The sequence below is a fragment of the Lampetra fluviatilis genome, chromosome 53 (genome assembly GCF_964198595.1).
Source record: "Lampetra fluviatilis chromosome 53, kcLamFluv1.1, whole genome shotgun sequence".
NCBI classification, from domain to species: Eukaryota; Metazoa; Chordata; class Hyperoartia; order Petromyzontiformes; family Petromyzontidae; genus Lampetra; species Lampetra fluviatilis.
The window spans coordinates 5,673,420-5,698,796 of record NC_136327.1 but is presented as its reverse complement, the minus strand read 5'-3'; the positions used below and the strand labels follow the sequence as shown (position 1 = coordinate 5,698,796).

At 50.5% G+C, this 25,377-nt stretch overlaps 1 protein-coding gene across 2 annotated transcripts in view; it reads left to right on the top strand.

Moving 5' to 3' along the window:
* The window catches only part of LOC144949318 (myocyte-specific enhancer factor 2C-like), a 102,566-nt gene that overhangs the window by 11,899 nt on the left and 65,290 nt on the right, over positions 1–25,377 (top strand). The window contains exon 1 of one of the 2 annotated variants that reach the window (XM_078879276.1): positions 13,180–13,803. The exons of the other annotated variant lie outside the window; for it this stretch is intronic. The gene's annotated coding sequence lies outside the window, so the exon portion shown is untranslated. Of the gene's footprint in view, positions 1–13,179; positions 13,804–25,377 lie in introns of those variants that run through there. 2 annotated transcript variants of the gene reach the window in all.

Genomic DNA, 25,377 nt, shown 5'->3' with positions numbered 1-25,377 from the left:
CGAAATGGCACGTTTGCCTCGCCGCGTTACACGCACCCGTGTCGCCCAGTGACCGTGAAAGGCTGCTGGCACGTGCGTGCGAGAGGGGGGCTGGCGTGACCTGTTGGATGTTATCGAACGCTGTTTTCGCCCCAATTAATTTCTTCCGCAATACTTAACATACCAGGGGCGCAGCGAGCGGCTGTGCAGCGGTTATCGTCGCTGGTCACAGCTAACATCCGTGGCGACCGATATCCCAACTGGTACCAGGATTTCCCCGGCTGCCCCCCCCACCCCAACTCCCCCCCCACCACCCCAACTCCCCTCCCCCTCTTCTTCACCAACTTGCACTGACCGGCGTCGTGGAGTACGATAGGAATAAAAAAACTGCCTTTGCTTTCTGTCGAGAGGGCTTCCTTCATCCATTGGTGGATTGAGAATGGGATGGAATTTGTTGTTTTTGTACGAAACTTAAAGTCCCACGGGATGCAGCCGTGGTACGATGGTCAGTGCACCGCACTTCCAATCCAGAGGTCGCGAGTTCTATTACAACTATTCAACTATAAACTACTTTTTTTCGTTTGCCAGGCAAGGCCCACTGAGCTGTCTAGCTCTTTGTCAGAAGCGACCTGGCCACCACAAATTATAGCTCAACGAATTGGCTCGTCACGTGGATATTTATAGCAGCCAAATAGTCTTCCGTACGAACCCCCGGCGCGACAGACGGTTGAAACGTCACGTGGAAAGTTTCGTAACTACTGCCCCCACCACCTCTTTGTCTACCCGGCAGTGTACGTCGTTAGATAACGCAGTTTGTCGATCACAAAGTCACGAGCGGCTGGGTTAAGTGTGGGTACTCCCCACTCTGGCAAGACGTCTGGCTGAGTAGGGAGAGTAGTGAGCTCCATAGAGCGGCCTCTTGCGGTGGCGGGAGCGAGCTCTTGCAGAGCTGCGCCTTTCCCTTTGTTTTTGTTCGCAAAAATCCCAGTGTTGCTCAGAGTGTCGCAGGATTGGACTCAAAAAAATAAATCGGGGGCAGGGTGGGAGGGGGGGGGAGCAACATCGTTTAGTTAAAAACAGAATTCGATTGTTTCAAAATGACAGTTCATCCTTTTCTACAAAGGGGTTAGGCCTGTTGTGGAGGAGGGATTTTTGGGAGTGGGGCGCATCGCACAGATCCACAGCCCATCTGCTGACGGGCTCGCCCCTCAGGGCTGCCCCCCACTTCCCACCAGCCGCCCCCCCACCCACCACCACCCGCCAATGCGAGATTTGTAATATGGGACCCATGCCCACTTCTTGATATGTACGTACGTACGTTGGAACTTCTTTCACACCGTACGTAGCCAACCACACTAATCGGAAGTGCCCCGTCAATTAAATTTACGGCAAGGATTCATAATCGATTTTCGGGTTTGGGCCACGTAATGATCTGACCGTGCGCTTGTGTCGTCCAGACCCTCCACCACCATCCAATGCAGCCTTGCCTCGCTTCCCCCGTACGTATGTATGTTGAACTTCTTTCGCACCGTACGTAGCCAACCGTGCTAATTGGAGGTGCTCATCGGGGGGGGGGCGGGGGGGGGTGCGATGCCCTCGCTTAGTCTCGCAGAGACGCCCACGAAGCCAGAGGTGATTCCCTGCTCACGCGAGCATCGAGGTATCGGTGCTCGTTGCCTGTTCACAAGCCCTGACCCAGTGGTGGAAACTCCCCTGTTGCTGTGGCGAGACCGAGTACATCCGTAGGACACCCGCCGTTGGAATTCCTCGCCGTTAGCAAAGAGGGATGCTGTTACTTCGATGAGGGCAGGGGTGAGCCAACCTGTATCAGACCAAGAGCCAGAATGTCGCCAAGAGCTCTGCAAAGAGACAAGTGTGTGGGCATATATATTGACAGCTTTCGGCACAGCACAGGAGACATTCATTATTCAAATCTAGAATACATTCATTATTCTTTGCTACTGCTGTGGTCGTGCGTTCTACGTTACGTGCCCTTCGATAGAGCTGCAGGTGGTGGATTAAAAAGCCGCATGCGGCTCAGGAGATGCCAGTTGGCCACCGCTGGGGTAGGTGGGACGCAAGTCGGGTTGGTGCCGTGGTTGGGGCAGCGCGCTAAGAACCAGGCGAGCTACGGCCGGCATCGGTGGTGAGCGACATCCAAAACGGGTTTCTGACCCGCCCCTCTTTACTTTGCCAAGCCCGCCGCACTGACCAGCGTGGTGAAGTATGGCCGCGCGACCTCATCGCTGGCGGGGAATGTGCCGTTCGTGAGCGTCTATTAAAGGCCAAGGCCGCAGGTGATGTGGCCAGCACCACACGCCCAGACGTCTTTGTCTCTCCAGCGCTGGTGCGAGGCCAAACACAGCTCACGAACGTGCGATAACCCCGAAGACGGCATGTATTATCGTGCGCCGGGTATTTTTGTACCAATCCCTGAAATGAGACACTACTATTATTATTATCTTTATAAAAAAAGTTAAACGTCATGACTTCATCGGCGCGTATTTTAGAAGGATGCTAAGTGAGTTCCTCCTTTGCACAACTGTCATTGTTTTACCTCCCAACTTCTTTCCTGCAGAACTTTAGCCTTTTTTCTGGTTACCCCCAACGCCCACCACCCCCCACCCCACCTCCCTCCCATCCCACCTACCCGCCCACTAGACCGCCCGCCCACCCACCCACCGCAAAGTTTCGTAAGATAATTAGGGACAAGTTCTAGCACCGAATGTTAGCTCCAGTGCCGAGCCTTTGCTGACGCCAACGAAGAGAAGGATCATAATGGAGGGGGGGGGGGAGAGAAGTGGGGGGTGGGCGAGGAGGGGGGGGGGGTCAAGCGGCAGGGTCGTGTTTCTCAGAAGATCAAGTTTTAAGTGCATTGGCTATTGTGAGGCGACTGACCGTACCGCTTCGTAGGGGACTTCATATTCCGGGGGCCACGTCCGACGTTCCGCTCCACGTGTCTCTGGCGGGCAGGGGGAGCGAAACATCGGACACGCGCGCGAGCGGAGCACACGTGGGGGGGGGGGGGCAGCCGTTGTAACCGATCGTCTCCATCGTCCGCTCCGCACACCTCCTCCTCCTCTCTTCCCCGGGGATGGCGACGAAGACCGAGGGAAGGGGCGCGTTTTAGCGCCTCGTCCGTATTTCCCGTGGCGCTTGGATCTGGTAGAGCGTTTCCGCGGAGGCCTTCATCCGGCGGTGGATTGTTCAAGGTGGCTGAGCGTTGCTTCTCGGTTTGTTATTTTTTGACCGTCTTTAGTTTTTTTTATTTCGTCGACCGACCCCCAGCCGAGGTGTCTCCATTAGCATCAAGAGTCAAATCCCCCGGAGTTGTTGTTGTCGTCGTCGTCGATTCGGTTTCGCCGTCCCGTTCACATCCTCAGCTTTATTTCCTGTCTTGTCTGTAAGTTTCGCCCGCTCCATTTTAGCCTAAATATTAACATTAGCATTCTCAGGTTTTTTCGGTAAAGTCACGTAGGTAAAACATTAAAAGTAATGAAAATATAATTATATTTATTATTATTATTATTTTTATTTTTGTTTTGTTTTATTTTACTTTCATTACTTTTAATGTTTTACCTACGTGACTTTACCGAAAAAACCTGAGAATATGAATCATTGCAGTCACGAAAGCTTCAAATCTAGAATTAACATTAGCGTTCCATTTGCATCGAGCACATTGTTCTGGTCCAGGCCCCAGATCTTTCATGTATGCACTCGCCTTTTGCCCGTCCAAGGACGGGTGTATTGCAGTAAATCGGAAACTTGCAAGCGAAAAGCAGACCGCGACGTGATATATTCATTGCATCAATTCGTGTGCAATTTGTAAGGCCGCGGTGACACAGACTTAGTTAATTTAAAGGTTATAATCCCTTGTTCATCATGACGTCATTTTTACTTCGATGTCTCAACAGCGTCACGGAGATCACGTGACGTGAGGGTTGTGAGTTGACGCCGAGGAGGGGGGAGGAGGCGCCTCGCCCCCCCCCTCCCCCCCATGTGGAGTGACGTCACCCGTTAATTATTATCGCGGGGGGGGTGTCCATTTGGAGGACGTCACCTGTTCATGTTAATTATTGAGAGGGGCTGTTCGATGTGGAGTGACGTCACCTGCTCATGTTAATTAATGAGGGGGGCTGTTCGATGTGGAGTGACGTCACGCACTGACATTTTTTTGGGTAAATATAGTAGTAAATGTGGAACTTTTTTCGCACCATACGTGGCCAACCATGATTATCTTTCGACCACCGATTGCCTCTTCTCTTGAACACGCAGCGTGTATATATATCGCCGTTGACACGACGCGTGTCACACTCTGTATAGAGTCTGGAGATGCAGTTAAATGTGGCCGCTGTTATAAATGCACTTAAAGTTACCGTTCGCTTTAGTTTCATACATCGCGTCGTCGTTCGTGCAAAGTGCAACCTCTCTTGATCGCGATTACAACATTTCCCGAGCTGCGCGATCCCACCTATGTCAGGATGTGTTCCGCCAATTAACGAGTTGTTTATACGCGTGGGAGCCGGAGCACCCCGGAGAAGACCTACTCTTCTTCATCTTGTTGGTTCTTTCGGTAAAGTCACGTAGAATGGAAATAATAAAATAATACAAATAAAACATAATAAAATAATTCTCACGCCGTCCTCAGGTGGAGAACAGGTCTGTCGAGGAGACAGTCTCCTCGACAGACCTGTTCTGAGGACGGTTACTTGCGTTGTGGCCGAAACGTCGTGAGAATTATTTTATTATGTTTTATTTTCATTCTTTTATTATTTCCATTCTACGTGATGACTTTACCGAAAGAACCAAGAAGATGAATCCCTGCAGTCACGAAAGCTTTAAATCGAAAGACCTACTCTTTTATGGGACCAACACCATCTCATACAGAAGGGAAAGGTGATATTGGTCGGCACTTTGCCGTGCCGCCTTCTCCTGTCGAGCCAGGGCATGTGGCTCCTCCTGGACCCCCCCCCCCCCACGGGAAGAGGAGTTTTCCCAACCCAGGGGTCGGCAACCTACGGCTCCGGAGCCGCATGCGGCTCTTTACGGGCTGCTTCTTGACGATGAGTACGTACTCAGATGCATTGCGGCTCTTGAAATACTGAATTTTGTACCGAATTGGAAAGAAATGGCTCTTCTTGTTATTTTGGTTGCCGACCCCTGTCCCAACCCCTCGCTGCGGCTGCTGCCTCCACAGCGCTGGATTACACAGGCAGCCATGTGCAGCGTAGCAAACCACCGCCGCCACACCGGATGAATATTTAAATGTAGATTGAAAACTCATTTCTTGAGACCTGCTTTTTGTGTTTAGTTTGTTGTCCCCCCCCCCTCCCACACCTCTGATTGGCTCCGTACGGTACGAAAGAAGTTCAACATACGTAGCACATAGAAAAATCCATCCGCATTGTTTGACTCTCAGAGCTCCGTAGAGAAGTTGCAAAACTCCGTGTGGCTCAGCATAAACAGAGCGTGGCTCTCCTCTGCGTGGCTCGGTGGCAGAATCCCCGACATTTCTAAAGAACGAAAAGGGTCACGACGCGAAATGGCACGTGTGCCTCGCCGCGTTACACGCACCCGTGTCGCCCAGTGACCGTCGAAGTCTGCTGGACACGTCCGTGCGAGAGGCGCGTAGTAGATTGGAAAGGCATCCGCTTCTTTGACGCCATGATAAGCACACTTCGAGGGGCACTGCGGTCGATATAGAATCGTCCGCGTCGGCGTCCGCCGACGAGCCAAGGCACCGTCGCGCCCGCGGCAAGTGCCGTGGGCCGGCGGGGATTCGTCTTACGGAGCCGTCTCGCGGGCGGTACGACCATGCCAACTCCCCCCCCGCCGCCTTCCCCCCCACCTCGTTCGCAACGGACGCCGGAGCCATTTAAACGCATCTTAAATTCATGCATACATTCATAGCGCTGTAAGCAGATGGGGTAAGTGCCATTATATATTTAAAAGATCCTGCGGTATTCCACCGTGGCTCCGAAATACAAAGTAAAAATTGGAGACGCTTGCGCTTGACTTTGTAATTCGGCGCTGACCATTCAACGGGTCCTCAGTTTTATTTGTCACACAGGGACAGCTGCCACTGAGGGGTCCCAACCCCTGGCTAGGTAGCAGCAGGGCATTGCATATGGTTGCCATGGGATGTGATTTAAACGCACGCACGGACGCACTTGGAGTTTCCGTGGCATTTCAGCAAGTGCCACTATAACATGCAAATCCTAATCTGAAATGAAAAGCATCACTACTTAGGGCGGGCGAGCAGGGGGGGAGCTAATGAGAAGCATGGAATTAAAAAAGGGATCTTTATATATTTTTCGTTTTCGATATCGGATGATGTCAAGAAGCGCACACTGTTGCGATGATGCATTGGTGCAAGAGCTGGAATCTGAAACTTGGATGCAGGGGACCGTCACAAAGTTTGCTCATTTAATAAAAACAAAAATTTGGTCAGAAAAAAAATATATAGTTTTTTTGACATCCATCAATCGGAAGTTCTGTTTAGGATTAACTTTTATGATGCAGATATGATTGTTTTTTTAAGTTGCACGAAAATCCGAGCTGTGGTTCGATAATGCTTTCAGATGCACGTCTGCGGCCGTCTGGAACACTCTTCCATTCCGATATTAGGAAGCCACTGGAGCTATGCACTTTTAAATCTCGATTGAAAACGAATTTCTTTACAAACTGCTTTTTGTGTTTAGTTTGTTGTCCTTCTCCCGCACCTCCAATTCGTGGAATCGGCTCCGTATGGTGCAAAAGAAGTTCAACATACATACAAATAAAGGGGACTCTGATGACTGAGAATGGAGCGGTGGTGCAGTGGTTAGCACACTGGGCTACAAAGCCAAAGCCTGAGTTTTATTGTCAGCCACAGCGGCTAACATTAGTGGCGACAGATATCTTGACATTTCATCTTCAACAACCCGCACTGACCAGCGTGGTGAACTATGGTCCAACAACTCCCATGACTGATACAGTCATACGAAAGACGTTCAACATACACACGCACGTACGTGTATGGATGTTTGGTGGATTGTTACATCACAGGATCGTGCGGGGTGGCGATTGCTTTGCCATTATTGCACGCAGCCGCTGTAGACCCTGTAGACCCTCCCTCCCTCCCCGTGTAACGCGCTCGCATCGGCGGCTTCACATTTTGGCGCAACAAAACGTATATGTTCGATCGTAATGCACGCTACACGTGTACTATGTCTGCGCGTGTGTGTGTGTATATATATCCAGGCACGATCGTTATCCGGCCAAAACCTCTTGATGGGAAGTTAACAGCGGTTTTCCTGGAGTGACTCATCCTTGCCATAGCAACATGGAAATTACACCACTGAGTTCAGGGTCACATCAGCACAAAGACACGCTGATTTTGAACAACTCAGGAGTGGTGAGCGCAAGTTCCTGCAGTCGAGGTTCATTCCGTGGCCTCACGCTCTTACTAAGCGGTGAAAAATAGGCCTACGTACACTCGAAAGCAGGGATCGGACCGCCTCGCCACGTAACGTGTACGTGTGTGTACGTATTCACACGCATCGCGGCTCTTGAAATGTTCAGTTTTGTACCGAATTCGAGAAGAAAAAATGCTTCTTCTTGTTATTTTTCGTTGCCGACCCCTGATCAAGAGAGGGGGTCGCTCCCCCCCTCTCTAGAGTTGGTGTCCTTCCACCAGCGGTGGCGTGAGCAAGCGATTGCAGGGCTGCACCTTTACCTCGTATCCTCACCACCGCAGTGTCGTCGACAATGCTACTTCAGTTTCGATTGAAAGCTTTCGTGACTGCAGGGATTCATCTTCTTGGTTCTTTCGGTAAAGTCACGTAGAATGGAAATAATAAAAGAATTATTGAGAATTATTTTATTATGTTTTATTTTTATTATTTTAATATTTCCATTCTACGTGACTTTACCGAAAGAACCAAGAAGAAAAATGCTACTTCAGTTTTGATCACCTTTCTGCTTTTTGCAGGAAGTAAGGAAACTAATATCACGATGTGTGTGTGTTTTGAAATACCGGGGCCAATTCAGGCGTGCGGTGTGCCCCACAATATCCGTTTTCTTCACAAAAAACCCCGTTTATTCTATGAAGACCAAACTCATCTCATTGACAGCTGCTAATGCCAGCTTGCCGGGCAGCGATGGAGCACGCCTGTAATCCAGCACTGTGGAGGCAGCGAGGGTTGGTGGATCACGGCACGCAGTTGTTGCGAAACTCCCTTCTCGTGCCGTACTTTGGCTCGCCATGAGAAGGCAGTGCAGCAAAGTGCGGACGAATCACCATCTGTTACATCTGTATGGAATCGAGTGTTGCCACTGTCGCACATGCGGGTTTTCTCCGGGTGCGACGGTTTTTGTCTCGCATGTAAACCGCTCATTAATTGTCCGATAACAGCTTCATATATATAGAGGACTGCAGAGCTTGTGGGGGAATTAGACGCTCGCCACCACGTGGCTGCTGCTGCCTCCCTGCTCGTCTGTGGCTCCTCCTCCTTAGTTGTCCCCTCTCTCTCTCCGAGTCATCCTCTCTCTTTCTCTCTGAGTCGTCCTCTCTCTTCGAGAGCGAGCGAGTGAATGCTGAGCGGTGGCAGCGACGCGTTACAAGTTGAAGCAGTAATAATTTAAAAATGATCAAATGAAGGGTAAACCAAAACACGACTGAAATCACCAGAAATCGTTCGCCAATGGTGGAACGCACAATCAGATTGCGACGCTAGTTACTGCACAGTCCAGCACGGTACACAGACTGCACCGGTGCGTGACGTTCTGTGCAGCGTGGAGACGTAGCGAACAGCAAGGAAACCCTGCGACGCACGGTGTTCGGTTATCGAGCTACAGAAGTTGTAAATGTTTTTTTCTTTCAAAATGTCAACTTCTTTGGGTCCACCACTAAGCCCTCGTGTTACGCGTTGTCACCTCTCCTGCTTTTCCCAACATCGTCCTCTTTTTGAGACAGCCGCGCTTAGGAAATCTGCAAGACATTAGTTTCCATGTATGTATGTTGAAGTTCTTTTGCACCGTACGTAACCGACCATGCGAATCGGAGGCTTGGCAATAATGCACCACTCGAGACAACGCGTGTACGTGTAGTTCTACTGCCTTCTGGTATTCCGAGATATTCTTCCTTTCCCCGTGATGTGCGTGCCCTCTTTCTTTTGTAGCTCGGAGGTGGCAACCTCACACGGCATATCTGCCCACATTATTTCGAGGGCACACACTGCATTCACTTTTGCGACGGCCAGACTTTGCCGTGACAGGGCCTTTTTAGCGATGTCACTCGAAGGGGGCGGCGGTGGTGGTGGCGGTCCTAGCAGTGGTGGGTGGTGGAGGGGGATACATTTTTCACAGAAGCCTTTCGATTGGGTCCGACAACAGGAGGAGTTGGTGGTCGTGGGAGGCTGGCGATAATGGGGCCACTTTAACGGCAGAACGAACGCGAGATGCGAGCGGCGGGGAGAGAGGTGCGGAAGGAAGGGCGGCAGGGAGGGAGGGGAGGTTAATTGCGGCGAGCGATGGGGCCAGTGACCTCTGGGGGTCCTCTCACCAAACAAGAAAGGCCCTTCACAGACGCCCGAGTGCCCGCTTGCGTGCACGCACGCATCCCCGCTGAGCGATGATGATGGCTGCCTCCCGGCATTTTCCACGTGGCTTTTTGGTCCCGCCGCCAATTTTGTTTTTTCTTGAGACTTTTTTCGTGAAAAGAAAAAATTCAAAAGCGTAAAGGAATCTAAAGCGAATCGGGAAGGAGTGATTGCATGGGCCGCACGCGAGATATTATAACGTACAGCTCCTCTTCGTGAATCTACTGCTAGATGAAGGTTATCTCCCCGCGCGCCGTGCCAGTCTTGCGGGTTGTTTGAACATACTTGATTTCGCTGGTAACGTAAAACATGCAAGGTTGGTTCAACAATGTTCCACGTTTACTGGGCAGCGCCGGTTGGTGCAAGGGAGTGTGCCCGTGACCAGTTCAAGACATCGCTCGCCACCGATGTGAACCGATCCTGGGCTTCGCACTCGGGTCAGCGGGTTCGTAGCGGCGTTGCGCTAACCGCTGCGCCACCGCTCTGCCCATGGCCCTTTCAAGCGAGCCTCAGATTGCGTTCGCAGCGGCGGCGCATCATCGGCTCTCTGCGAAGTGAGCGAGCGAGGGCTCTTGCTGGAAGTGACATCAGGAACGACGGTGCAGTTACAAACAAAGAGATAACAAGTGCGTGTGGTTAATTGCGCCCCCTTTCTTATCGCTCAAAGGCGATAAACTAAGAGCGAAGGCACTGTGGTTTTTAGTCTCTGTAAGCGTGAAGGGCAAACCGGCTGACACTCGGTGACTCATGGCGGAGAGTGACCGGCGATGGACCAGTAAACTCGTCAATGTTGGGGTCAACGTTGGGCCAACGTTGGGCCAACATTGGCTTGCCTACCAGGGAGTTTCGCTTATGTGGGCTGCGCATCGCAAGACTGTGGCGCCCGTATATCTCGATGTCGTTTTTGTTTTTCATTCCTAATAAATAGGGGAAATTTACGTCCCGCAAACGTCAGCAGAGTGTGCTTACTTTGTAGCACACGATTGTTGGGGGGGGGGGGGCATACAGACATTTTTTGGGGGGGGGTGGGGGGCATGACAGCCAATGTTTTAAACAAACTTTGAAGAAAGAAACGTTAAACGTAGCACAGACCGAGTAAGCGTGTGTGTGTGTGTGAGCCGCCCTGTGTTTGTCGTGCATGCTGTTCCATTCGGCGTGCATGAGGAGAGGCTCTCATCGCTCCATCGCACTGGTCGGCGAACCCGCGGCTCCGGTGCCACGCACGGCGGCTCTTTTAACGAACTGCGCTGCGGCGCTTGAAATCCGAAAAAGGGTGGCCCTTCTTGTTCCTTCGGTTGCCTACCCCTGACCACGGAATCCCAGTTTACCATGGGCAGCGGTCGGCCAACCCGCGGTTCCGGAGCCGCTTGCGGCGGCTCTTTTAAGGGACCGCTCCGTGGCGTTGTTCATTAAGGGACCACCACCGTCTCTTCCTCACCACCATAGTGCACTGCACTGCGGCTCTTGAAATATTGTCGGGGGTGGGGTGGGGTTTATTCCACCAAATTCGAAAAAAATGGCTCTTCTTGTTGTTGTTGTTTTGGTCGCCGACCCCTGCTGCCCTATTGGCACTGTACACGTTTTCGCGTCTTGTCTCAAAGAACCCTCCAGCTACGGCAGAAAAATGAGTTTTGTGGGTGGGCTTCGTCTTCAGCAGTGGGGGGCAGAAGACGGTGGGGGGGGGGGGTCAGCCCCTCCTAACCTCCCCTCCCCCCACCGCCACCTCTCTTGGTGGGACCGAGTTTGGGGCGGTCGATCTTGTTCAATTGAAGGAAATGATATATAAATAAACTGTGACTGTGAGATCCGAGGTGACAGGATGATTATTGCTCGTGCGCTCACCCTCTCGCTGTGTGTGCGCTCGTTAAGCATTGCGGGATAATTAATGCTCTTGTTGGGGGGGGAGGGCGGGCAGTCTCGGAGGAAACTGATGACAATTTAATTCACCTTTTGCAATAATTGCTCCAGGAAAAATTCCTCCGCTGCCTGCTGCTGCTAATGCTTACGGCTGCTGCTGCTGCAGCTACTGCCGCTGTTGTTGCTACTGCTGAAGCCACTGCTGCTGTTGTTGCTGCTGCTGTTGCTACTGCTGCTTCTGCTGAATCTATTACTGCTGTTGCTGATGTTGCTATTACTGTTGCTAGTGCTGCTGCAGCTATTGCTGTTGTTGTTGCTGCTGATGCTGCTACTGCTGCTGTTGCTACAACTGCTACTGATGCTGCTGTTATATCCGCTGCTGATCTTGCTGCTGTTGCTACTGCTGCAGCATTGTAGAGAGGAGATGGTTAACAAATACATCACCAACGTAACAGCACCAGCCAATCAGTGTCGTCTCCATGCCAACAGGTTGGGATCGGGAGAGGCAATGGAGGTCAAGCAGCAGCCTGATTGGCCGAACGTGCGTCACATGACCCGAATCAATGGAGTAGGAATTTACCTTAATTGGATACATTTTGTTGCTCGTTATGCAGAGAGAATGTGTATTAATACTACTACTACAGTACTGGGATAGCTTACTCAGTATATATATCAAGCTGGCTTATGGTGGCAAGATAAGTAGCTCGTTATCTGGTCAAGCTGACTCTGGCTCATCGTCATCATTATTGATGTTATAATTTCTGTGGGGTTGTAAAATCAGGATAACATCATCCTGTTTTTTTTAGGGTAGCTGATGTCCTGGGAAATATTGTACGTCTTCCTGGGACATTAATAGTCCTGCGTTTTGTCAGTTGCGTAATAATAATGATGATGGCGAACCACCCGCAATGCATTGGCGTGTCGTCCTCTCTTTGCCTGGTATTGAGAAATATTTTCCTTCCCATGAAATGTCCTTGGTTTTGTTCTACCTTTGAGGTGGCAACCTTTGCCTACTGGTGAAGCCTTGCCACGGAAAAATATGAGGGAATTCATTGGCGGGTTGCGTAAGGAGAGACACTAAGCCCGGTCATGGGTACGTGGGATTTCCACCAAGGCTCAAAGTGGTTAAGTCAATGAGAAACTGATGGTAAAAAAACACATTTTATAACGTACAGTATTTTAAAAAAGGGCCATTCCTCTCAGATATGAGACAAGACACCTCTCGGCGTGGGCTTCAATATGGATCCTTCATATGGTGGCATGATGCCGATCGTAGCACAACTGAGAATACATTTGGGAATAAGACAAGGACAAAAACTCAACAAGAAAATCCTTGTTTCTCAGGGGCTGCCCATGTGCATACGTTGCTACTGCGCAAGTTAATTATAGCGTTCAAACATTCCCCAATAATTGCAGCCATCCCTTAACTAAAAACAGAAATGCCTGCCCCGGCCGAAACAGATCACAACAACGAGATTTCAACGAAAACACGGAAGCGCCTATCCTCCCAAGCCACCTCACGGAGATGAATATTGGGGGGGTCATCCCATCCCAGCCGCCCCTAGAATTCGAGCAGAGATCGGCAACGTGACCCCCCCACCCCACACACACACACACACGTTGTTTCGGTCGCCGTAACAAGGCACTAGAGGTTGCTACCCCATTACAGCGGTTGTCATAAAAGCAGGCGTCATGTGGGAGAGGAGGGCAGAGGTGGTGGTGGTGGGGGGAGGAGGACGAGAGAGGGACCCGGAGAGGCAGCGGTGATTGTGGGAGCCGAGGAAGCGAGGGTGGGGTGGCGTTCTCTCTCTCTCGTCCGTTTGTGGTGGTTGCATGCGTTCGAGCGTACGTGCGCGTTCGTGCTTTCGCCAAAACAAAAAAAAATCCCAAGGTGCAGCCCGGACCCCGCAAGCAGGCAGCACCCCGCGGCGCACGTTTCGCGCTCGGAGACGAAATATTTCAACGCCAAAAACTGGGGTCGTAGCCCTGCGCCGGAGACTGAACGACGCACCGCCCGACCCGACCGTGGAGAGCGGTGGAGCTGCTGAGAATCACGTCGCCAAGTTCTTTTTTTTCTTTCTTGCCGCTTCTAATGCCGCGCGGGAGGGAGCGCTGACCCCGACCGTTGATTGAATGGAAATAGCCTTAAGAAGTTAATTCCATTACGGGTGAGAGCGGTAGGAGATTTGTTGGAAGCTTGCGCGAAGCGACCTCTCGTCCTCTTGACTCGACCGCGGCTGTCACCGTTCGTCAGCTGGCATCGTGCCGCTCTTGAGCGCCGTGGGCTTCAACGCGTTCTTTGGCGGCTCGCCGATCATTCGGCGTCCTTGGGAAGGAAGGAAGGATGGAAGGCATGGATCGAGCCACGGGCAAAATTCTTCAACAGGTGACTCTGTCCATCCGGGTTTTGAAATGGGTCAGGAATTAAGAGATAAAACGACAAAGATTGTGTGGGTTTTTTTTTTGAGACACGTTTGACCTTGTACTGATAAATGTGTTGATGGACGCCAACTGACTAAATAGAATTGCTGTGCCGTGGTCGGATAGAGCGCGGGGACACGACGCCTCCTCCAAAATCGAAAGGTCAAAGTGTGAAGGTCGTGAGCACCTTTGATATGCGAGTGCCCACGGGCTGTTTCGGTGCGAGGTGTGTGACCAGGTGACGTCTTTGTAGTTTGATGATACGCACAGACGCCCACGCGCGCGCACGTATCATCATCATAGTGTGCTCTACTGGGCTGTATACATTTTTCATCTGTACAACCAACTTATGGTGGTTTTGGTTTTTAAAGGCGAATTTTGTAACAAAAAATTATTGGCTTTGTCGACGACGGGCATTGGATGGATACTCTTGGCTGCCGATGTTGACCCGTGCGCTTTCGGATGCACGTTTGCAGGGCCCTCGGACACTCAGTGGCGGTGTTTACCACATTTGGGGGTCCTTAGCCACTATCACTTTCGGGGGGGGAGGGGCGCCCCTCTTGAATGAATAAAATCCGAGCGAGACGACAGAAGAGGCGACAGATAAGAGACGTACAGTACAGTCGTGAGATGAGAGACGTGTTAAAAAAACGAGATGTTGCAGTGAGATGAGAGAAGAGGTAGTCATTGAAGGCAGATGAGAGAGATGAATGCACTTTTATGTTAATGATGCATCGTTGTTTATTAGGATTTGAATGTGAGCTGATGTTTGATGCACCGCTCGCTTTTTTCACGTGCACCCCGGGCCCTTTGAGCATCTGGAGCGCACGAGATTTTTGCTCGGTTTAACGTCGTTCGCCTGGAGCCACCACCACTTGCCCCCGGCAGATCGTGAAATAATTTTCTCGGTGGACCGACGGGTTCACGAGGATTCGGTCAAAATGTTAAAACTCCACGTTCCCCCCCCTCCTACACCCCTCCACTCCCACCCCAATTGAAGTTAGTTCGGTCAAACGCCAGACTTTTTGAATTGTGCCGAAACCACGTCACTCAACAGTGTGGATTTTATTTAGATTTAAAGCTTTCGTGACTGCAGGGATTCATCTTCTTGGTTCTTTCGGTAAAGTCACGTAGAAGGGAAGTAATAAAATAATAAAAATAAAACATAATAAAATAATTCTCACGACGTTTCGGCCACAACGGCTGCTTGCGTTGTGGCTGAAACGTCGTGAGAATTATTTTATTATGTTTTATTTTTATTATTTTATTACTTCCCTCCTACGTGACATTACCGAAAGTACCCAAAAAAAAAAAGTGTGGATTTTGATAATTAAAAAAATAATCGAGCAGTCGTTGCTGTATATGTGTGCAGGCAGTGGTGGAATAATCATCACTTGGTTCATGGGATGTGCACGTTTCAGAGAAGCTCTCTCAACACGTGGCCATTTGGCAGAGCCGACTCCGAGGGAGGGCTCACGTCAGCGTGATGACTCACACGTTTAAGTTACTGTATTGTGTGTTGTTTACGCTGTGAATGGTAGCGTGTGTTGTGTGTTTGTGTGTGTTGTGTGGGGGGCGGTAGCGTTATGCTGCGCTACGAACCCGGCAATCCGGGTTCGATTCCTGCTCACGGCCACCAACATCACCAGTGACGATTATCTGAACCTGTCCTGGGCGTCCCCTAGGTCGACTCGGCCTCAAATGAGTAGCTGGTACGATGGGGTAAACATCGCCACTGGGGAGACAAAGGCGGCCGGGCGTAGTGTTGGCCACCCACCCCCTCGTGTGCCGTTGCCGGACTTCATAGGTGTTGTGTATGATGTGTGTTGTGTATGATGTATGTTGTGTATGATGCGTGTTATGTATGGTGGATATTGGGTATTGGTGGAGCGGTGGCGCAGTGATTAGCGTCCTTTGCATGTGACGAACCCAGTGACCCCAATTCGATTCTCCGGCCAACATACAAAAACAACATCCTACTCATCACAGCTCCTACATTCAATTCGGGTTTCCTGTCGCTAAGAATCTGCATTCTGTGTAGGGTGTGCATTGTATGGTGTCTGTATTTGTGGAGTGTGTATTGTATATGGGGGGGGGGGGGTGTACGTTGGACATCTGTGACAAAGAGCTTCATAGCTCATCGGATTTCTCCAGGATAAAGACAGATTCTGATTCTGTATATGGGGTTTGTGTGTTGTGTATGGGGTGTGTGTGTCTTTTATATGGGGTGTGTTTGTATATGGGGCGTGTGCGTTGTGTATGGGGGTTGTGTGTGTGTTGTGTATGGGGTGTGTGTGTGTTTTATATGGGGTGTGTTTGTATATGGGGTGTGTGTTTTGTGTATGGGGTGTGTGTGTTGTGTATGGGGTGTGTGTGTGTGTTGTAAATGGGGTGTGTGTGTTGTGTATGGGGTTTGTATTGTATGGGGTGTGTGTGTATTGTATATGGAGTGTGTTGTATTTGGAGTGTGTGTTGTATGGGGTGTGTGTGTGTTGTATGGGGTGTGTGTGTTGTATATGGGGTGTGTGTTGTATGGGGGTGTGTGTGTATTGTATATGGAGTGTGTATGTGTTGTGTATGGGGTGTGTGTGTTGTATGGGGTGTGTGTCTGTTGTATGGGGTGTGTGTATTGTGTGGTGTGTGTGTGTTGTATGGGATGTGTGTGTGTTGTATGGGGGGGGTGTGTGTTGTATGGGGTGTGTGTCTGTTGTATGGGGTGTATGTATTGTGTGGGGTGTGTGTGTTGTATGGGATGTGTGTGTTGTATGGGGGGTGTGTGTGTGTTGTATGGGGTGTGTGTCTGTTGTATGGGGTGTGTGTATTGTGTGGGGTGTGTGTGTTGTATGGGATGTGTGTGTGTTGTATGGGGGGGGGGGTGTGTTGTATGGGGTGTGTGTCTGTTGTATGGGGTGTGTGTATTGTGTGGGGTGTGTGTGTTGTGTGGGGTGTGTGTTGTATGGGGTGTGTGTCTGTTGTATGGGGTGTGTGTATTGTGTGGGGTGTGTGTGTTGTATGGGATGTGTGTGTGTGTTGTATGGGGGGGGGGTGTGTGTTGTATGGGGTGTGTGTCTGTTGTATGGGGTGTGTGTAGTGTGTGGGGTGTGTGTGTTGTATGGGGTGTGTGTCTGTTGTATGGGGTGTGAGTATTGTGTGGGGTGTGTGTGTTGTATGGGATGTGTGTGTGTGTTGTATGGGGGTGTGTGTGTTATATGGGGTGTGTGTCGCTTCTGAGGTGTCTGCATTTCCTCTACAGACTACAGTATGCCAGGTATGTTGTGTATATCTTTCATGGTGTGTACAGTATACTGTGTATCTTTCATATACAGTGTTAGCTTGGGTGCTGTAAAGATATCCGGTGTTCATTTTAAGTATGCTGTGCTGTGTAGTGTGTGTAGTGTGTGTACTGTGTGTGTATGTAGTGTGTGCACTGTGTGTGTATGTAGTGTGTGTACTGTGTGTATGTAGTGTGTGTACTGTGTGCATGTAGTGTGTGTATGTAGTGTGTGTGTGGTGTGTGTGTGTAGTGTATGTACTGTGTGTGTGTAGTGTGTGTATGTAGTGTGTGTGTGGTGTGTGTGTGTAGTGTATGTACTGTGTGTGTGTAGTGTGTGTATGTAGTGTGTGTGTGTATGTACTGTGTGTATGTAGTGTGTGTGTACTGTGTATGTAGTGTGTGTGTACTGTGTGTATGTAGTGTGTGTGTAGAGTGTGTATGTAGTGTGTGTACTGTGTGTACTGTGTGTATGTAGTGTGTGTGTACTGTGTGTATGTAGTGTGTGTACTGTGTGTGTACTGTGTGTGTGTAGTGTATGTACTGTGTGTATGTAGTGTGTGTACTGTGTGTGTAATGTGTGTATGTAGTGTGTGTGTGTACTGTGTGTGTACTGTGTGTAATGAGTGTGTGTACTGTGTGCATGTAGTGTGTGTACTGTGTGTACTGGTGCTCGCTAACAGCACTTGCGACTACATTAAAGGCTATAAGGGGAATCTTTGTCTTTTTGTACGTCCTGTCATGTATAAAGTACAACGAGTATGTTGTATTTGGTATGCGTGTAGTTTACTGTATATTGTGTACTGTGTGTATGTATTACTGCACAGGACATAGTCGTTTGTGGTTGGCGAGTGTACGTTTGTGCAATAGTGGTGCGTGCTTTGTATGTAGTGTATACAGTGTAAGAGCTGCGTTTGATGTGTATGTAGCGGATGCTGTATGCAGTGTACACTGTATTATGTATTGCAATGTACATTGAGCATACTGTACACTGCATGTTTGTGTATAGGGTGTTATATATAGTGCTGCACGCATGGTCATGAGCATGTATGTTGCACACATGTTTTATACGTGTAGTTCATAGTGTAGTAACGCTGTGAATCTTGCAAACAACATCAGAGGGCAGGTCTACACAGCTTCCCAGGAAGATGAGTTGTTGGGGGGGTGGGGCGAGATGGAGGCTGTCCCAAATTTTCAAACAAAATGTTATTTTCATGGGGACTCAAAGAAAGGTGGTGGTGGTGGTGGGGGGCTCTGGTGTCACAGAATCCCTCCACGCCTCAGCCCCCCCTTCCCAGAGCTCTCCCATCATCAGTGAGTGACGCAGCAGTGCAGATTTGGCTCATTACACGCGAATTTACGATCACTCCCTCCCACATCCACCCTCCCCCTCCCCCAAAAATCAATTTGATCGGATTATGATGAGAGATGCTTTTCGCTCAAGTTCATCTCTCGGGATAAGAGAGAGAGAGAGACGGAGAGAGAAGAAGCATTGCCAAGCCCAGCAGCTACTCCATCGCTGGGTCCTCCTATGCTAGGTGACTCTGGGTCAGAGGTCGCAATCGGTACCCGATACCCGTACCCTACCCGATACCCGGCTACCCGTACGGGTACCCGTTTGCGACCCTGGTGCGGCCGGGTACGGGTACGGGTAGGCCGTGAGTCACTGGTGAGTAACCGTTTGTCACTCATTTCCCAACGTCTTGTCTCTTCTCACAATTTAAGTTCCTAGAATCAATCCACCCGCGCCTGCAACATGGCTTCATCCCAGAGGTCGCAATCGGGCACCCGTACCCTACCCGATACCCAGCCGGGTACGGGTAGCTGGTTATCGGGTAGGGTACGGGTACCCGTTTGCGACCCTGGTGCGGCCGGGTACGGGTAAGGAACCAAAACCCGTTTGCGACCTCTGCTCTGGGTCCTACGCTATCGCAGTAACGGGCAGTCTTCGACTTACGAACGCCCGTACTTAACGAAGCAGCTTCCATGAAATATATATTTTTTATAAAATTTACATCGACTTCAAAAAGCGAAGTCGCACTTGAAAACGGAACCACTGAACTATGAGATGTAACGAGTTTAACGATGCTTCCCTCGTTGAAACGTAGCACTTTTCACAACACTGACCGTATTATTGTGTACCGACTTATGGACCCTTCTACTTATGAACGGTTCTCAGGAACGAATTAGGTTCGTAAGCCGATAAGTGCCCGTATGTGGGTTCTATGCAAGTCGATGGTCCTATGCCATAATACTGGAAAGGCTTTTAGGGGCCGTTCATAAATGACGTCACGCACCTTGGGGGGGGGGGGTCAGACATTTGTGACGATGTGTGACGAGGGGGGGGGTTGAGAAATGTGACGTCACATCAAAATGCGCAATTTTAAATAAATATAGACAACACGTTCTTCTTAATTAAATATACTTTTTAATAAACGTTTTCTCCTACAACATCAGAGTGCAGCGCCACATTAAATACGCACTACAAAAACAATCGTTTAAAGCGATTTGAAGCATGTTTTATTTTCAAAATGGAAATATGGTTTTGGGGGGGGGGCATAGCTTTGTGACGTCATATTTGAGGGGGGGGGGTCTGACTTTTTGTGACGCCGTGTGACGAGGGGGGGGGGGTAAAAAAATCGTCTAAAATCGCGTGACATCATTTATGGACGGCCCCTTATGCGAATCTGTGAGTCTTTCTGTACGTCCATGGGACTGACTGACTGTGTGTCTATGGGACTATATGAGTCTAGGGGTGGTGGTCGTACTTAGGCTCCCTCTGGCCAGCGGAAACTCGGGTGCCATCTCACTGCCTGCACACTCGATAGCTTCAACACTGGTCACGGAGCCTCCTTTTCCACTTACCCTTCAACTCCATTGATTAAAAAAAAAATCTCCCCACCGCCAACCTCCAACTCTCTCTCTCTCTCAGTGAGAGCTGAGCGGAAGGGTGGGCGTGTAACACAATACGGAGCTCGCATTAGCAGCAGAGGCGCTCATTAGTGACAGGAAACCAGAATTGATCGGAGGAGCCATTTACCCAGAGAGAGAGAGAGAGATGGTGGCGGTGATGGTCAGTGGCTTAGCCTGGTCGGTATGGGGCCCCTGGTGAAACGAATTAAATACTCCCCTGCCCTCCCCGCACGCTTTGTGCCTGGGTCCCCCCTTTGTGATGACGACGATTATTGTGGTGGCATTGGCGGTGGTTATGACATTAGCGGGCCGTGGCAGTGGGTGGTGGCATTGATGTGGTTGGGGGCCATCCATTTAGTACGTACGCATGGAGGGGGGAGGGTGACCCAAATGCGTAGCTTGCGTATGGGGGGGAGGTACACTGGCAATGCACGCATAGGAAACGGGCGGAGTGAAGCCTCGATAATAATTTGTCTACATTGGCCTTCAAATGAGTGAGATAGTCCGGCGGTGGACTATCTGTTTGCTTAAACACGTTAATATTATTAATCATTGATCGTTGCTGCGTGGATTAAATATCGACCGTTTTATAGGATTCGGGGGGGTGGGGGTGCGTCAAGCATACGTACGCAGGTGGGGGGGGGGGGTGTAAAAAGGATGCGTGCGTACAGGGAGAGGGGGGGGAGGGGTCATGTTTTGACAGATTTTTGCGTATCTACTAAATGGATGGCCCCTTGATGGCGGATGTAACGCTAAGGCAATGGCGGTGGTGGCACCAGAGTTTGGGTTTGCGGTGGTGATATTGGTAAGCGTCAGTGGTGGCGGCACCATGCCAGCCTGCTGAAATGGCGCTCGCTAACGGTCCTAGTGGTCTACGAAGGCTTTACGGGGGAGTTTTTGGTGCTTTGGTAGTGGTGAGCGCCCTTTGCTATGAACCCAGCGACCCAAGTTCGATTCCCGCTCACAACTAGCAACACCAGTCACGATTATCGGAACCGATCCTGGGCCTCCCCTGGGTCGATTCAACCTCAAATAAGTACCTGGTGCCATGTGTAAACATCGCCACTGGGGAAACAAAGGCAGCCGGGCGTGGTGTTGACCACCCACACTCTTGTGTGCCGTGCCGGCCTTCATAGGTGATCGCTAACAGCTCTCTCTGTTCAGGCTATACGGGGGATCTTTGGTGACAGTGGTGGTGGTGGTGCAGATGGTGGTGACAGTGGAGGCAGTGGCAGCCAAGGTAGTTGTGGTGCTGGCGATGTTTGTGGTCGTGATAATGTTCGTGGTGGTGGACGTGGCAGCAGATTCTGCAGTTGTGGCGATCGTGGTTTTGGTGGTGGAGGCATAGTGTCCAGCATAGTATTGGCTACACACAGAGGTTCAATGTGAAGGGAGGGAGGGAGAAAGAGGATGGGGCAGTGGAAGATGCTCACACAGAAATCCAGCTCAGGCTTAGATAAAAGGCGCAGCCCCGCAATTGCAAGCTCACGCCACTGCTGGCGGACGGGCCCTCCACTAGAGACACCCGTAGATAGCCCACGCTGGCCAGACGCCTTAACACAGGTGTGAGTGCCCACACTTTACCCCACCATACGCGACCTGCCAATCGACCATCTATGGTGGACCCATGGTCTACTGCTGGGAGGCGATGGGGAGGGTGGTTTATTGAACAAACTCGCGACCATTGTTTCAACTTTCGCTGCGACGGGAGATGGAATAGAACCATCGAGCTGTCCCATCGCAAGTCCAGCAGCGTGCTGACCATTAAAACCACAGGGGCAGCATCCACCCAAGCTTCGGGCCATCTGACCAAATTCCCTTTTTGGCCAACGTTCTCTTTCTGCGGTGGAGCGGGTGGTACGGTGGATAGCGCGCTTCCCAACGACACCTGGCGTCACGAGTTTGATACCCGTCCGTGGTTAAACGACACCAGCGGCGAGTGAGATCAGAACTGGCGCTGCAGTCGTTGTGGCTCGTTGCCACCCGTGGATCCCGACCCTGACGACGCCTGCTGCTGTATATTTGGAGTTGGCGTGTCTCCATCCCCGCGGTCGCGTGGATTTTTCTCCGGGTCCTCCGGTTTTTCCCTCCAACATAAGGCATTTAGAGTATTTGGCTGCTTATACATTTCCACTTGATAAGCCACTTCGTTGAGCTATCGTTTGTGGCCTGGTCGCTTGCGAAAAAAGAGATGTATAGTTCAGTGGGCCTTACCTGGTAAAATAAAAAAAATTGTTTAGACAAATAGTTTAGTTTCATGGTGGCTCAATGGGAGAGGGAGGAGGGGAGGGGGGGTCACAGGTTTGAGATCTGCTGGAGCTGTTGTGTCCCCTTATCTGCTCTGGAAACCATCTGTCCGTTGGAGGAGGGTGGACTGTGGAGTTAGCAGCGTACCGCAGCGTCGATAAGTCGATAACAATTGATTCGTACACTCAGAATGCGTGTGATAATGGATCATTATTATTTGCTGAAGTTACAATGGGGCTCATGAAGCTAAAGAGGCAGATGATGCGACTGATGGTACAGTACTTGAGACAAATACATGGACACTACGCATTAGAGAAGTGCAAATAAGACAGGCAGCACACGTATGAATGGAACAGACTAACGAGACAACACATATGATGCAGTCCAACTGAGACGACATTTAAGACAGACGGTGTACATGAAACGGAAGATTCAAGGCAGGCAGTACAAATGAGACACTGTTAATGAGACAGTGCAAACAGACGTTACCAATGTGATTGAATGCTCAAGGCAGACAGCGCTACCGAGACAGATGGGCACAAATAAGACAGTAGCTTCCAAGGCAAGCAGCACAAAGTTACGTAGACATGAAACGATGAAGAAAAACCCCTTGAAAAAATTCATCGGCAACAAACAACAATGGCTTCAACAACAAACATGAAAAATGACGAACAGAAATGGGCCAACATTGTTGGTATGCGTGGTTGTTGTACCATTGGGCCGGGGTACCGTGTTTACTGCGTAGTGGCATTACAAATTTAAATTACAATTTCGTACGTGGCGTCTTCTCGAATCGGATTGCGATCCCCGGAATTGCGACGAGAGATCAATCGGGGTAACCTCCGGGGGTAACCTCCGGGGTAGCCCCGTGGGACCGTCCCTTGTTGGGTGTGCGGGGAGAGGGATGTTCGTGAGAGAGAGAGAGTGAGTGCGGAGAGAGGCAGCAGCCCGTAGCCCTGCTGAGACCATCGCCACCGCCGGCCTCGTCGTCAAAGTCGCCGGGGTTCAAAGTCAAGGCCAGGCATCTCGCTCAGTCCATTCCTTGGCGCCCGGACAGCTCCGAGAGATAGCGTTATATTGCGAGGGACCGATGGACCCGCGCGGCGCCTCGCAGCGCCGTAAACGTATTATAAATGAACAGGCGGACCAAATACACCGCCCGTTGCCCCCTAACTCCTCCGCCGCCACCGATCGCAGCCGATTTCTATCGAAACTCGAACGCCAAGCAGGAGCGAGCCTGCTTGAGAAAGTGGAAGAGCGGCAGCCTCTCGTCTGGGTGGCGTGGGTCCCGTCGACGACCACCTGCGCCGAGTCTCGGGTCTGCGGACATCTCACGCGCTCCTTTCGCCCCCCCCCCACCACCACCACCTCCCCCCCCCCTGAGTCCGTTCGACTCAAGCGGCGGTCACGTTTGAGTCCACCGTGGGCGATTACACGTTGGGCGTGAGTGCCGCACGTCGTTTCTTCCTCCCCGGCGTTATCAGGTTCGCCCAGTCGGTGAACTCGGCGGAATCTGTTGAAGCGCGCGTGTGCGGGATAACGGGCGATTGGTCTTGCTCAGTGCGCCGCGTTCTTCTCCAGTGAAGGTCAACGAATGATCTCAGGTGTAACCGTGGCCGCGCGGACTCGTTGCTTGTGTCTCGACGTCACGGTCGGATGGGGCGCTTTTGGCTCTCAGCCGGGCAGCAGTCACAGTCATCATCGCGCTTGGACGTTTTTTAGAAATATTTGTATCGCTAGTTTAGTTACAATTGACACTAGTAATTGGGTGGGGAGCGGTAATATCAGATGCTATACCGCGTGTGCTGTGAGGGGCCTGGGACTGGATGTGGCTATACAGAAGTTAGTTCTTAAATCCATCCGTACGGAGATTTTGAGTGTTACTTTGCCATACTATATGCGTGAATGCTGGGTTTCCTCTCGACACGAAACCAAACTCTCATGAATGGAATCTCCATGGCCAAACATACCAACGTAGCAGCACCCTCCCTGCAAACAGAGTCTTGAGACTCAGTGAGGCTTTCCTGGTTAAATAAAGAGATCAATTGTCTTATTATAACAATACAAAAAACTGATTATATTGAGTGCTCCGAGTACAGGAGAATTGTGAGAAAATCATGGACATGATAACTGCTTTTTTGTGTTTAGTAGTTTGTTATCCATCCTCCGCACCTCCGATTCGCACGGTTGATGACATACAGTGTGAAAGAAGTTCAACATACAAAGACCCATACACTCAGAGACCCATAGACTCACAACACAGCGACCCATAGACTCACCACACAGAGACCCATAGACCCATACACTTAGAGACCCATAGACTCACAACACAGCGACCCATAGACTCACCACACAGAGACCCATAGACCCATACACTTAGAGACCCATAGACTCACCACACAGAGACCCATCGACTCACCACACAGAGACCCATAGACTCACCACACAGACACCCATATACCCATACACTCAGAGACCCATAGACTCACCACACAGAGACCCATACAGAGACCCATACACTCAGAGACCCATAGACTCACAACACAGCGACCCATAGACTCACCACACAGAGACCCATATACCCATATACTCAGACACCCATAGACTCACCACACAGAGACCCATAGACTCACCACACAGATATCCATAGACCCATACACTCAGAGACCCATAGACTCACCACACAGAGACCCATAGACCCATACACTCAGAGACCCATAGACTCACCATACAGAGTCCCATAGACTCACCACACAGAGACCCATAGACTCACCACACACAGACCCATTGACTCACCAAACAGAGACCCATAGACTCACCACACAGAGACCCATAGACTCACCACACAGACACCCATAGTTTGTTGTCCTTCCCCCACACCTTCGACTATCACGGATGGTTACGTACGGCGCGAAAGAAGTTCAACGTATATATACACATGACATGTGTATCTTATTTTCCACTACAGAGCAACGGGTTCGCTACCATTGTACATTTAAAAAAACCGTGACTGCAAACAGAGAGTTGAGAATCAATGACGCTTCCCTGGGTAAATGATGGTCATCGTTGCAGTTATTTCATTATTTACGATGTCTGACAGGAGGGGGG